General features: G+C 49.7%; 1 long non-coding RNA gene across 1 annotated transcript; it reads right to left on the bottom strand.

Moving 5' to 3' along the window:
- Positions 1-628: 628 nt before the first annotated feature.
- LOC141731419 (uncharacterized) lies at positions 629-8,420 on the bottom strand. Its single transcript, XR_012583519.1, has 4 exons — positions 7,415-8,420; positions 6,747-7,016; positions 6,347-6,657; positions 629-4,890 (listed from the first exon to the last, which is right to left on the bottom strand). It is a non-coding gene; the product is annotated as an uncharacterized LOC141731419 (long non-coding RNA).
- Between the last annotated feature and the right edge of the window lie 2,316 nt (positions 8,421-10,736).

The following is a 10,736-nucleotide window of genomic DNA, read 5'->3' as shown; positions in this document are numbered from 1 at the left end:
ATTTCTCAGCAGACCCACAGTTTATTTGTAAAGACAAATCCCTCTCATTCCTCTCACAACCCCGGAGTAACCTGGTAAGGAAGCAGGAGCTGCAATTGTATGGGGGGAAAAGGGTAAAAGAAGGATTACGGAGAATTGTGGCACGAAGAGGGGTTGGGTGGAGATGTCCCTCTGTCCTCCACAGTGTCCTCCCTTATCTCAGGGACAGCCTGACCCCAGAGCATCCCAGGGAAGGGCTAGACTCAAAACCTGACCCCAGAGCATCCCAGGGAAGGGCTAGACTCAAAACCCAGGCTGCATTCCTGGATCCATCCCACGCCCCCTCAAGCACCTTGGGCAAACTGCTGAGGCTTCTCCCAGCAAAGCAGCATTAACAGGCCTGGCCTACTTTGCAGGGATGTTTTGAAGACAAATTTGTGTTTCCCTGGGGAAAAAGGGACTTGTGGAAAACCTGTTCACACACCAAAACTGGGCTTAGCCTCCCCTGTTTGTAAATGATTTGCTAAGGAGCTGTCTCCAGGGAGAAACTTGCTTTTTCTTCCTTTTTTTTTTTTCCTTTTTTTTTCCCTTTTTTTTTCTTTCCCCATGAAAGAAAAAAAAAAAAAAAAAAAAAAAAAAACAACCCATCAAGATAAATTCCCGGCTATCAAATCAAAAGATCTTCGGTAACCTCTTCGGCTATTAAAGTCAAATAACGATCATAATGAGCACTGCAGTTTCACTCATCTCAGAAGATAAAATAAGAAAAGCCAGGCCAATTTCTTTTTGCTTGCCAGCAGATAAGAGCCTGACCCAGATTGGCAGAGCTCAGCTGCCTCCACAGCTTTGATTTTTCTTGGGGGAAGCTCAGTTCTGGCTGGGGGACCCCCAAACCTGATGTGATGGGGAGCTCCAGCTTTGCTCTCCCACTTTTTCTTCTGCCTGAATACAAAATCAGTTTAAAGACTAAAGAAAAGGGAAAAAAATACACCCCTGCTCCAAGCTGTGAGCGCTGATCCCTTGGGAATTGCAGCCTGAGGTGGAAAAAAACAGCAATTAATGCTTTGGAGAGGATGAGGTTTGTGCTGTCCCTCCGATGCCTTTACACTCATTATATTTAAAGGTAGTTTCTGCCAAGCCTGACACTTTAGTATCATAAAAAGTTCCTTTTGTCACTTTCCCAGCTTCTTTTTGGCATCCCTGTGAGAGAGCAGGAGAGATGGAATGGGCTAAAACAAAGTGATCTGATTGAGTAATGAATAAAGATTAATGAATTTTTGCTATCGTCAATGATTCTATGGTAATTGCTTTAATAATATAAAATTATTTTCTGCTCCAAACTATGATTAATGATACCAATGGAGCATTTGAATCATGGGCCTTGTGTTTTTGGTAAGTTCACTGATTAAATAACTAATATAATAGTTTATTCTTAATTTTTTTATGGGCAGCAATCACCCACTAATTAATTGGGGCACCAGGGTTGAGCGAACCTATTGTTTTGTGTATCAAAACTCTCCCTCATCTCTTGACTGCTCACCAACACAATTTAAAGGAGCAACAACTTCTTTTCCATGTTTTTTTTAAATATTTTCCACATCAGAAAAATGCTCATTAATTATATTTTCAGGGTAGTGGGAAATGAAATTGGGGACACTCACTTTAGGGCGAGATGGAGACAGAGTGAGCAGGGTTCTGTCCAAAGCCAAGGGGAGAAGAAGAAAAAAAGGAGTTTTCACCCCATTTTGGGGCAAAACCATCCTATTTTGTAAATGTTTCGTGTTCATTAGACCATTCTGGACAAGGGGTCCTTATATGCACCCCAAAATTTCCACACCTGGGAACTCTTTTTGCCTCTTTGGCACCAGAGATAAATCAGCCGAGGCCTCCCCGCCCCTGCGGGGTGTTAATGAAGCGTTTAATCATTTACTGTTTCTCTTGCTCTGCCTCCTTTTTATTTCGGTTTGCAGGAATCAGAGAAACACTGGAGCGTGGCAAAAGGCAGCTATTGAACGTCTGTGTCTGTTATTTGCCCCCATGATGGGGAATTAATTGCCTTTTGATTAATGAGCCCTTCAGAGCTGGGACTGAGGGGAAGGAGGAGAGAGAAGGGAAGAAAATCAGCTGCTCTGCTCCAGCCTTGGTGTTTTCTGGGCTGCCAAGAAGGGGTTAAAGAGCCAAAAGCGGGATGGAGAGGGATGGTGGGAAGGCAGAGGGAGAAATCTTAGTCCTGGCATGTGTCAGAGGAGAGAGAGAGAGAAATTGAAGCAGCAGTTTTAATTCTGTGAGTGCTTTCACGCCCCTCGAATGGAGAAGGGGAAAATTATTTAATTAAAAATATATTTACTTTTAATGCAACCATCAATATTTCCATCCGTGCTGATTGTGGAGAGGGGATGTGTGTTTGCATGTTTAAACACTTGGGAGCTCTGCCTCTCGCTGCTCCTGCTCCAGCAGCAGCCAGAGAGAGTGAGCACAGCCAGAACCTGTGCACACTCAGATCCTGTGCACATTCAGATCCTGAGCACAGCCAGAACCTGAGCACAGACAGAACCTGGGCACAGACCGAACCTGAGCACACCCAGAACCTCTGGACACTCAGATCCTGAGCACAGCCAGAACCTGAGCACAGACAGAACCTGAGCACAGCCAGATCCTGTGCACACTCAGATTCTGTTCATACTCACCTGCATCCTTGAGCACACCCAGATCCTGAGCACACTCACCTGGATCCCTGAGCACACTCAGATCCTGTTCACACTCAGATACTGTGCACACCCAGCTCTTGAGCACACCCAGATCCCTGCTCACACTCCCCCAGATCCCCACGCACACTCAGATCCTGAGCACATCCATCTCCTGAGCACACCCAGATCCTGTGCACACTCAAATCCTGCTCACACTCAGATCCTGAGCACACCCACCCCATCTCCTGAGCACACTCAAAATCCCTGCTCACACTCTCCCAGATACCTGTGCACACTCAGATCCTGTGCAAACCCAGGTCCTGTGCATATCTAGATCCTGAGCACACTCAGATCCTGTTCACACTCAGATCCTGTGCACACCCAGCTCTTGAGCACACCCAGATCCCTGAACACACCCAGATCCCTGCTCACACTTCCCCAGATCCCTGTGCACACTCAGATCCCCCATGCACACCCATATCCTGTGCACACTCAGATTCTGCTCACACTCAGATCCTGTGCACACCCAGATCCCTGTGCACACTCAGATCCTGAGCACACCCACCCTATCTCCTGAGCACACTCAGATCCTTTCTCACACTCCCCCAGATCCCTGCTCATACTTCCCCATATCTCTTGAGCACACTCAGATCCCTGCTCACACTCAGATCCTGTGCACACTTATCTCCTGAGCACACTCGGATCCCTGCTCACACTCCCCTAGATCCCCCATGCACACTCAGATCCTGTGCACACCCAGATCCCTGAACACGCCCAGATCCCTGCTCACACTCAGATCCTGTGCACACTCAGATCCCCGAGCACACCCACCCAGCTCCCCTGATTTCCCAGCTTTGGCCCTGGGGCCATTTTTGGCAATTCCCATTGACAGCCTCCCACTCTCTGGATTCAAGTCCCCCATGGGACTTTTGCTGTCATGACCTTGCTGGGTTTCTTTGGGAGGTACCAATAAACCCTGGGGTTCCAGTGCACCCCAAAATCCATCCCTGCTGTGCTCCTGGGCTGGTTGGGTGTCTGGGTGCTGCTGAATGAGGAGCTCCAGGTGCCAGGCTGGACCAGCAGGAGCATCCCCTAAACACAGGAGCTGCCCTTGCTGCTGTTCCCTAAATAATTTAGACAGTGGAAAATGGCAGGATTCAGGGATTCTGCCAACAACCCACCAAGAGTCGTACAGTAAAGCTCCTTCAGATCTGTATTCCTTCCCAGTGTCCAAACACTTCCCAGTTCCCCATTTGCCTGTCTTGTTCCTGCCCTACAGGATGGATTTAAAGGATTTCTCCGCAATAGCCTTTAAATCTCCTGCCTGGGTGCTGCTGAGTGGTGGCACACTCTGATGAGGCTCTGCTGGCCCGGCCTCCCCCCGGGGCTGACCACACAAGGACAGAGGCTCTGTGTGAAATACGGCTCCAGAAAGGGGAAACAAAAAGTTTGGCTTGTAGAGGAAACAAATTGCCTTTGTCAGAGTGACCTTGAAGCTCAGCCACCAGCCCAGTAGGAAGGCAGCTCCTGCTCGGATGCCATCCCTCTTCCCCTCTCCAAAGGAGCTCCTGTCTCCCAAGACTGGCAGCATCATTCCTTATTCCCAAGGCCTGCAGTGTGTTGCTCTTATTTTGTTGTTCATTTGCTGGTTTTCAGCGTTTGCAAGGCCATGAGGAGCAAATCCTCCTTCCCAGCCCCAACCTCGCCTTCCCACGGCTCCCAGGGATGTGGATCTGGGTGGGAATCACGGCTGGTGATGAACCAGGAGCTTCCAGTCCAGCAGCTCTGCCTCTCCTTGAGGATGCAGCTCACAGCTCCCTTTCCGCTCTCATGTTTCAAGTGGAAAATTTGGTGAAAACAAAAAATTAGCAGGACATTCTTCGCGGAGCAGCAACAAGCAGCACAATCTATTAGCAACAGCCCTTTTTTTTTTTCTGGGTTTGTGCTCAGCACACGTTTCCAGCAGAGCTGCTGAGGGATGGAGCAGTCACCAGGAGCTGAGAGCCCGTGGATCTCCTTTCTCCTGGCAGCTCCCTGGTCTCAGCCCACCAGACTGGTCCCATCACTCCACATCTCCCTGAAGGAAAAGGTCGCTCCAGTGAGACGCAAACACAATTTGCTGATTTTTCTGAAAATGCTGTTGAAATGATATTAATCCCTGGCTCCACAGGAAAGATCAAAAGAGCCAGGGAGGCAGTGTTGGACACGGAATGGAAATCATGCTCTGCAGAGAGAAGAAAGGGAATTGGAAACTTCCTGGTGGAAGCAGCAGCTGGGTATTTAAATCAACCCCAGTGGCGGCCAAAGTTGCCTTTGCTGGACCCAACCCATTGAGCAGAAACGAGGACAGAGAGCCCCAGAGGGTTCCTGTATTTCACTCCCTGTGCAGAGCAGGCTTTTCCTGAGCTGTTTTGGAGGCAACACTGCAGTCAACCCTTTGCCTTTTATTGCCACAGTCTGTTCCACTTCTCATCAAATCCAGCCCTGGATCTTTTTCCCAGCCCGTTGTGGCCCATCTGGTGTTTGTACCGAGCTGTGCTCTGGCCCTGCCTGAATTTCAGCAGCTTTGTAGGATATCTCAGGCCCTTTCTCCTGTTTTCCATCCCCTGCTCTCAGCTCTGATTTTGGTTTTGTGTCCTCCCAAGAGCCGCTGGCCTTTCCTGGGGTGAGCCCTCTGCAGATCTAATAAACGTCTCCTCCCTTCCATCACTGGGGAGGTTAATTGGAATATTGAATCATAGCAGATGAAGAGAGACTCCTGTTAGACACATCCCTCCTTTCTGACAGGGAGCCATTGATAATCCCTCTCTAGGTACAGCCAAATTGCCAGATAAAGCTGTTTCCCAGCGTGCTGAGGAGAATGTCACAGGGGGACAGCTTGGAGAGCCTCCCTGAAGTAAAGACAGATGACATCTCCTGCATCCTCCCCCAGCACTGTCCCTGCCACCCTGTCACTGGAGGAAATTAGATTGGTTTGACCCAATTTGGGCTTTACAAATTCATGTTGGCTGTGCCTGATTTTCCTCTGTTCTTCCAGGTGCTCGCCTTGTTTGAGGCAAACTCCTCCTCCTCCCACCCCTCTCCCAAAGGCAGGTGTTGCTTCTGTTCTTTTTCCACATTTTTGCACTGTCATCTTTTCAAATATTGCTGTGTTGGCTCCAAAATTGTGCTCAGTGGCTCTGCACATGCCTGGGGATGGAGCTGGAAAATGCCTGAGTGAGCTCCAAACTCCTCAGTCCCTTCCCAGCCTGCTCCTCCTCAGGGTTAATTGTGTCAGACACCAACTCACAGCTGATCTGTTTAGTAAAGACTAAACTGAAAGAGGCTTTAGCCATCTCAGCATCATCTGGCACAGCCTTCCCTCTTCAGCCACTCTGACATTTCCAAACGGGATTTTGAGTATTTTTTTTCCAAATTAAAACTGGCTTTTTCAGCTGTTTTAAAATGTAAATCAATTTCTGCTTAAGAAAAAAATGGAAGGGTTTTAATAGCCTGACTGCAATTGTTGGAATAAAATTCTTTGAAAGAGCAAAATGTTTCTTGCTACTTGTGATCAGCTTTCTTTGGAAGTATTATTAATGGTGGGGCCAAAAATTGAGGGGTTTTGAAAGGAAAAAATCACAACCCCCCCCCAGATTTTTGTCATGTTGTTTCTCAGTAGTTGGGAGCATCACACTCACCCTGCCAGGTGTTGGCTCAACCAGAGCTGCAGTTGTTTCCCTGCAAGATTTCCCTGGGCCAGGAAACTCTGGATTCTCAGAGGCAACTCCATCTGCATCGACAGCAATCCATGCCTCCAGCCTGGATCCACACAGGCAGAATTGGACGGGTATTGAGCAGAAATGTGTCTTGTCCCACGCACAGCAGCTGAGAGCTGGCTTTAAATGCAAATGGGATGGGGAAGACTATGGAAATTCAATAGAGAAAGCTCTTTGGGGTGTTTTCCATCCAGCACAGATCGTTAGGAAGAGCTCTGGCTGCCCAGAGACCTCTGGAAGGAAACAGAAATATGAAATCAGACCTTTCTGCCTCGCTGCAGTCGAAGTCAGACGCATTGTGTGTGTTGCTGTGTGAACTCACCTGTTTCAGCTCCTGTCCCCTCATCCCACCAGAAGATCATCCCAGGAAACCTCTGCTCCAGTTCAAACCTTCTCCTGCCTTCCAGTGGGATTTGATTTGTGGCCCAGCTCCTCTTGATGCAAACGTTGTCCTTTAAAGTGAAGTAGCTGTGCCTGGCCCGTGCCTGGGTGATGGATGGAGCAGGAGCCTGTTTGCATTTCAGCTGTCTCCCACAACAGCTGCTGCTTCAGCAGGGAGAGGGATGGTGGTTATCTGGGTAAACAGCTTTCCCTAAAAAGGGATTATTTCCAAAAACACCCATCAGCTTTCTAAAATCGACACCCAAGCGCTTCTTAGTGGATTGGAGATATTCAGTGGAGAATGGAATCAGGGGTTCATGCAAACAAAATGGTAACTTTTCATCCAGAAGTTAAAGTTCTCATTTTTTTCCCCTTTAGTTTTGGCTGACCGGCCATTTGAAATAGAAAAAAAATATTAATTGTTTCAGGAGATATATCTCCCAGCATTGCAGCCTGGCTGGGATAGAAAACTGAGATTTAGGGGCCCGGGGTCAATTCCTGCATCCCCCAATGGTGATCAGTGGATGGCTTTGAGCCAGTCCTTTGCTCCCTGTCTGTAAAGCAGGAAAAGGGAATCCACCCCATGCAGGGGAAAGGTGTCAGAAATACCTGTGGGATTGTCTGAGCAGCACTCAGGGAGACTAAGAGGTGGGAATGAGGATTTTTGTGGCAAAGAGGGGAGGGATGAAGATGGAGCAGGATGAAGGTGGGGCAGGATAAGGATGGAGCAGGATGAGGATGGGGCAGGAGGAGGATGAAGCAGGATAAAGGTGAAGCAGGAGGAGGATGGAACAGAATGAAGGTGGAGCAGGAGGAAGATGGGGCAGGAGGAGGATGGAGCAGGAGGAGGATGGAGCAGGATGAGGATGGAGCAAGAGGGTGGAGCAGGGTGAAGGTGGAGCAGGGTTAAGGTGGGGCAGGATGAAGATGGAGCAGGAAAGCCCCAGTGCTGCTCAGGGCAGGGGATGGGAAGTGCAGGGAATAGACCTGGATGTCCTGGCACAGAGCTGGTTTTGCTGGACTCCCATTTCACTGGGTTGGTTGTGGGGCCAGGTGAACGTGGAGCTCTGCACATTCACGACCCTTTGGCTGTCCCTGTCCCCACAGCCAGGTCCCAGCACCGTTCCAGGGCTGGCCAAACCCCACTGCCTGCCGTGCTGATGTGCCAGGGAGGGAAGAGCACGGGCAGGACGTGCTTGGCCTCCCCAACTGCAGCACAGCCGCTTCCCGGAGCACCGAGAGTGCTGAGTGTGTTGCGGAAGGTCCTTAAATCACTAATTAAAGCTGTTACCCTCCGCATGACACTGGAAGGCTCAGGGGATGGAAGAGATGGCTCAGCAGCTCGTTTTTCTGCCTTGCCCCTCTCCCTTGCCCGTTTTTCCAGCATCCCTGCTCCGTTATCCTCACACACATCCCGTGGTTTAGAATGCAGATCCCATCGATCGGGAGGGGCTGCAGGGATTGCGGGTCATTTGCATTCCCCCGTCCCTTCCCATTTCTCCTCCGGAACCCCGGCTGGGTGAAGTTTGGAGCAGAGAAGGAGATCTGGTTGCTATGGCTACCAGCGCTGCCTTCCTCCCGAGGAGGAGGAGGAGACCGCAGGAGTTCAGGGCAAAGCCATTCCCCACAAACTTCTCTGCCTCTGGAATTCAGCCTGGGGCTCTGGGCATCCTTGGGAACCACCAGATGTTCCCTGTGGGCAAACAGGACCTGAGGATGGGCAGCAGGTCCATGAAAATCCCGTGAGTCCCATCTTGGACCGGGCACTTGGTGCAGAGGCCGCTTCTGTCCTCCTGGAAAGGACAGCGTGGGGACACTGGAGAGGACAGTGTGGAACACTGGAAAGGACAGCATGGGGACACTGGAGAGGACAGTGTGGGACACTGGGAAGGTCAGTGTGGGACACTGGGAAGGACAGTGTGGGGACACTGGAAAGGACAGTGTGGGGACACTGGAGAGGACAGTGTGGGACACTGGGAAGGACAGTGTGGGGACACTGGAAAGGTCAGTGTGGGGACACTGGGAAGGACAGTGTGGGACACTGGGAAGGACAGTGTGGGGACACTGGAAAGGTCAGTGTGGGGACACTGGGAAGGACAGTGTGGGACACTGGGAAGGACAGTGTGGGACACTGGAAAGGACAATGTGGGGACACTGGAAGGGACAGTGTGGGGACACTGGAGGGGAGAGTGTGGGGACACTGGGAAGGAAGTGTGAGACACCTTGGGAAAGGACACAGGGGACAGTTTGGATCCCCTCCTTCCCAAGGGCAGGTGAGTACGTGGCTCTCTGGACTGAGGGATGCTCAGGGTGGCTGTGCAACTTCCCAAAGGCTTTAAACACCCAAATACTGGGGAATCGTCTCTTCCTTTTTACATTTTTTGCTGCTGCATCCCCCAAATCAGTACAAAGGACTGCAGTGACCCCAAAATATGGGATTCCATCCCCCTTGATGAGGGAACAGACAGAGGAGGGCTCACACAACACGGATCCCTTTGTTCCCAGGTTGCTCGGGATTGTCTGTAATTATTTCCAGGGATGCACGCCACGGCAATTGTTGATTATTTGAGGCTCCTGTGGGAATGCTTCCCTGGGAAAGAAAAGCAAAGAGCCTGCACATAGCCTGGATGAGAAATTCAGATCTGGAACGGGCTCAAGAAGGGAATAAATAGGTGAATAAATTAAATAAATAAAAGGTGGGGGGGAAGGAGGGAGATGGCCTTGCCGTGTCAAGATAACTGTACCTTGTCCCTCTGCTCTGCAAACTCTGCTGAGCAGATTTATTAGTTTTAATTAACAAGAGGGGGAGAAAAAAAATGGAGCTGGGAATACATCCAAATTTCAACTCACAAAATCACTGCTCCCTCCTCAAGATTGAGAGAGAAAGAGGGTGAATGACCAGAATAATAATCAGGAAAGAGATCTGGGTGCCAAGGAAGCCACTTCTCTGCCCAGGCTTTGCGCTGGCTCCTGGGCTGAGCAGGAACTTTTTTCAGAGCACAACGGGAAGCCCTGGCAGGGTCAGAGTTCAGAGCTGGGCCTGTGTAAAATTCAGAGTGGGGCAGATAAAACTTCTTATCCAAACTTCTCCTTTGGTAGGAAACTGGGGCTGGCTTTAAGGTTCTGTCTGTAAGTACTGCTTTTCACAGAAAATGTGATTTTTTTATAAGTCCTCATCCCCAAGGATGAGTGGCTTGGGGACAGCTGATGTGCCCTCAGTGGCCACAGGGACGTGTCCCCACACTGCCCTGGGCACTGGGGAATAGGATTTTTGTGCCCAAATAATATCAACTTTCTCCCCATGGGGTGCATTCAGGGATGCTGGAAGGAAGGTGTTTAACTTAAGGTATTTGCTTATTCCCAGTAGCAGAAGAGAGCTAAAAAAAATAATAAAAACTCAATTTCCAGTCCACAAAACACTGACAATCCAAACCATCTAAAAGAAAAACAGTGCTGCCTTTTATTTATTAGTGGTTTTTTTCCTGTTGGCATCCAGTCGACATTTGCTGCCAAGGATTTATGAGGATGAAATGCATTTTTTTTCCCTGTCAGAACGGACTGGGAGGGAGGCCTGGTCTGGGAGCATCTCCCTCCTCCTGCAGAGTCCTCACCCCTGGACCAGCAGGAGTGCAGCTTCATTAGTCCAGCTAATTAGCCTTGATTAATAACCAAGAGCTGAGGTGTTTCTGGGCTTCTCCTGCAGCCACAGCTGTCCTGTGGCACGAGAGCCGCTGGCTCAGGGAATTTCATTCTGGTTTGAGGTAGAAATTCCCTTTATGGCTCTGCACCATCAGCTGAGAGGTCAAATATTGTCATGAGAACTCAGGAATGCCCTGGGTTCTTCAGGACAGAGAAGGAAAATGGGCTTTGCCTTCCCTCCCATGTTTCCTTTCAAGTTTTCCTTTGGCCCATTAGAAATTGTTTGGGAAGA

Source organism: Zonotrichia albicollis, chromosome 22, assembly GCF_047830755.1.
Source record: "Zonotrichia albicollis isolate bZonAlb1 chromosome 22, bZonAlb1.hap1, whole genome shotgun sequence".
Taxonomy (NCBI): domain Eukaryota; kingdom Metazoa; phylum Chordata; class Aves; order Passeriformes; family Passerellidae; genus Zonotrichia; species Zonotrichia albicollis.
Note: the sequence above shows the minus strand (reverse complement) of the source record. Positions and strands in the feature narration are given on the sequence as shown.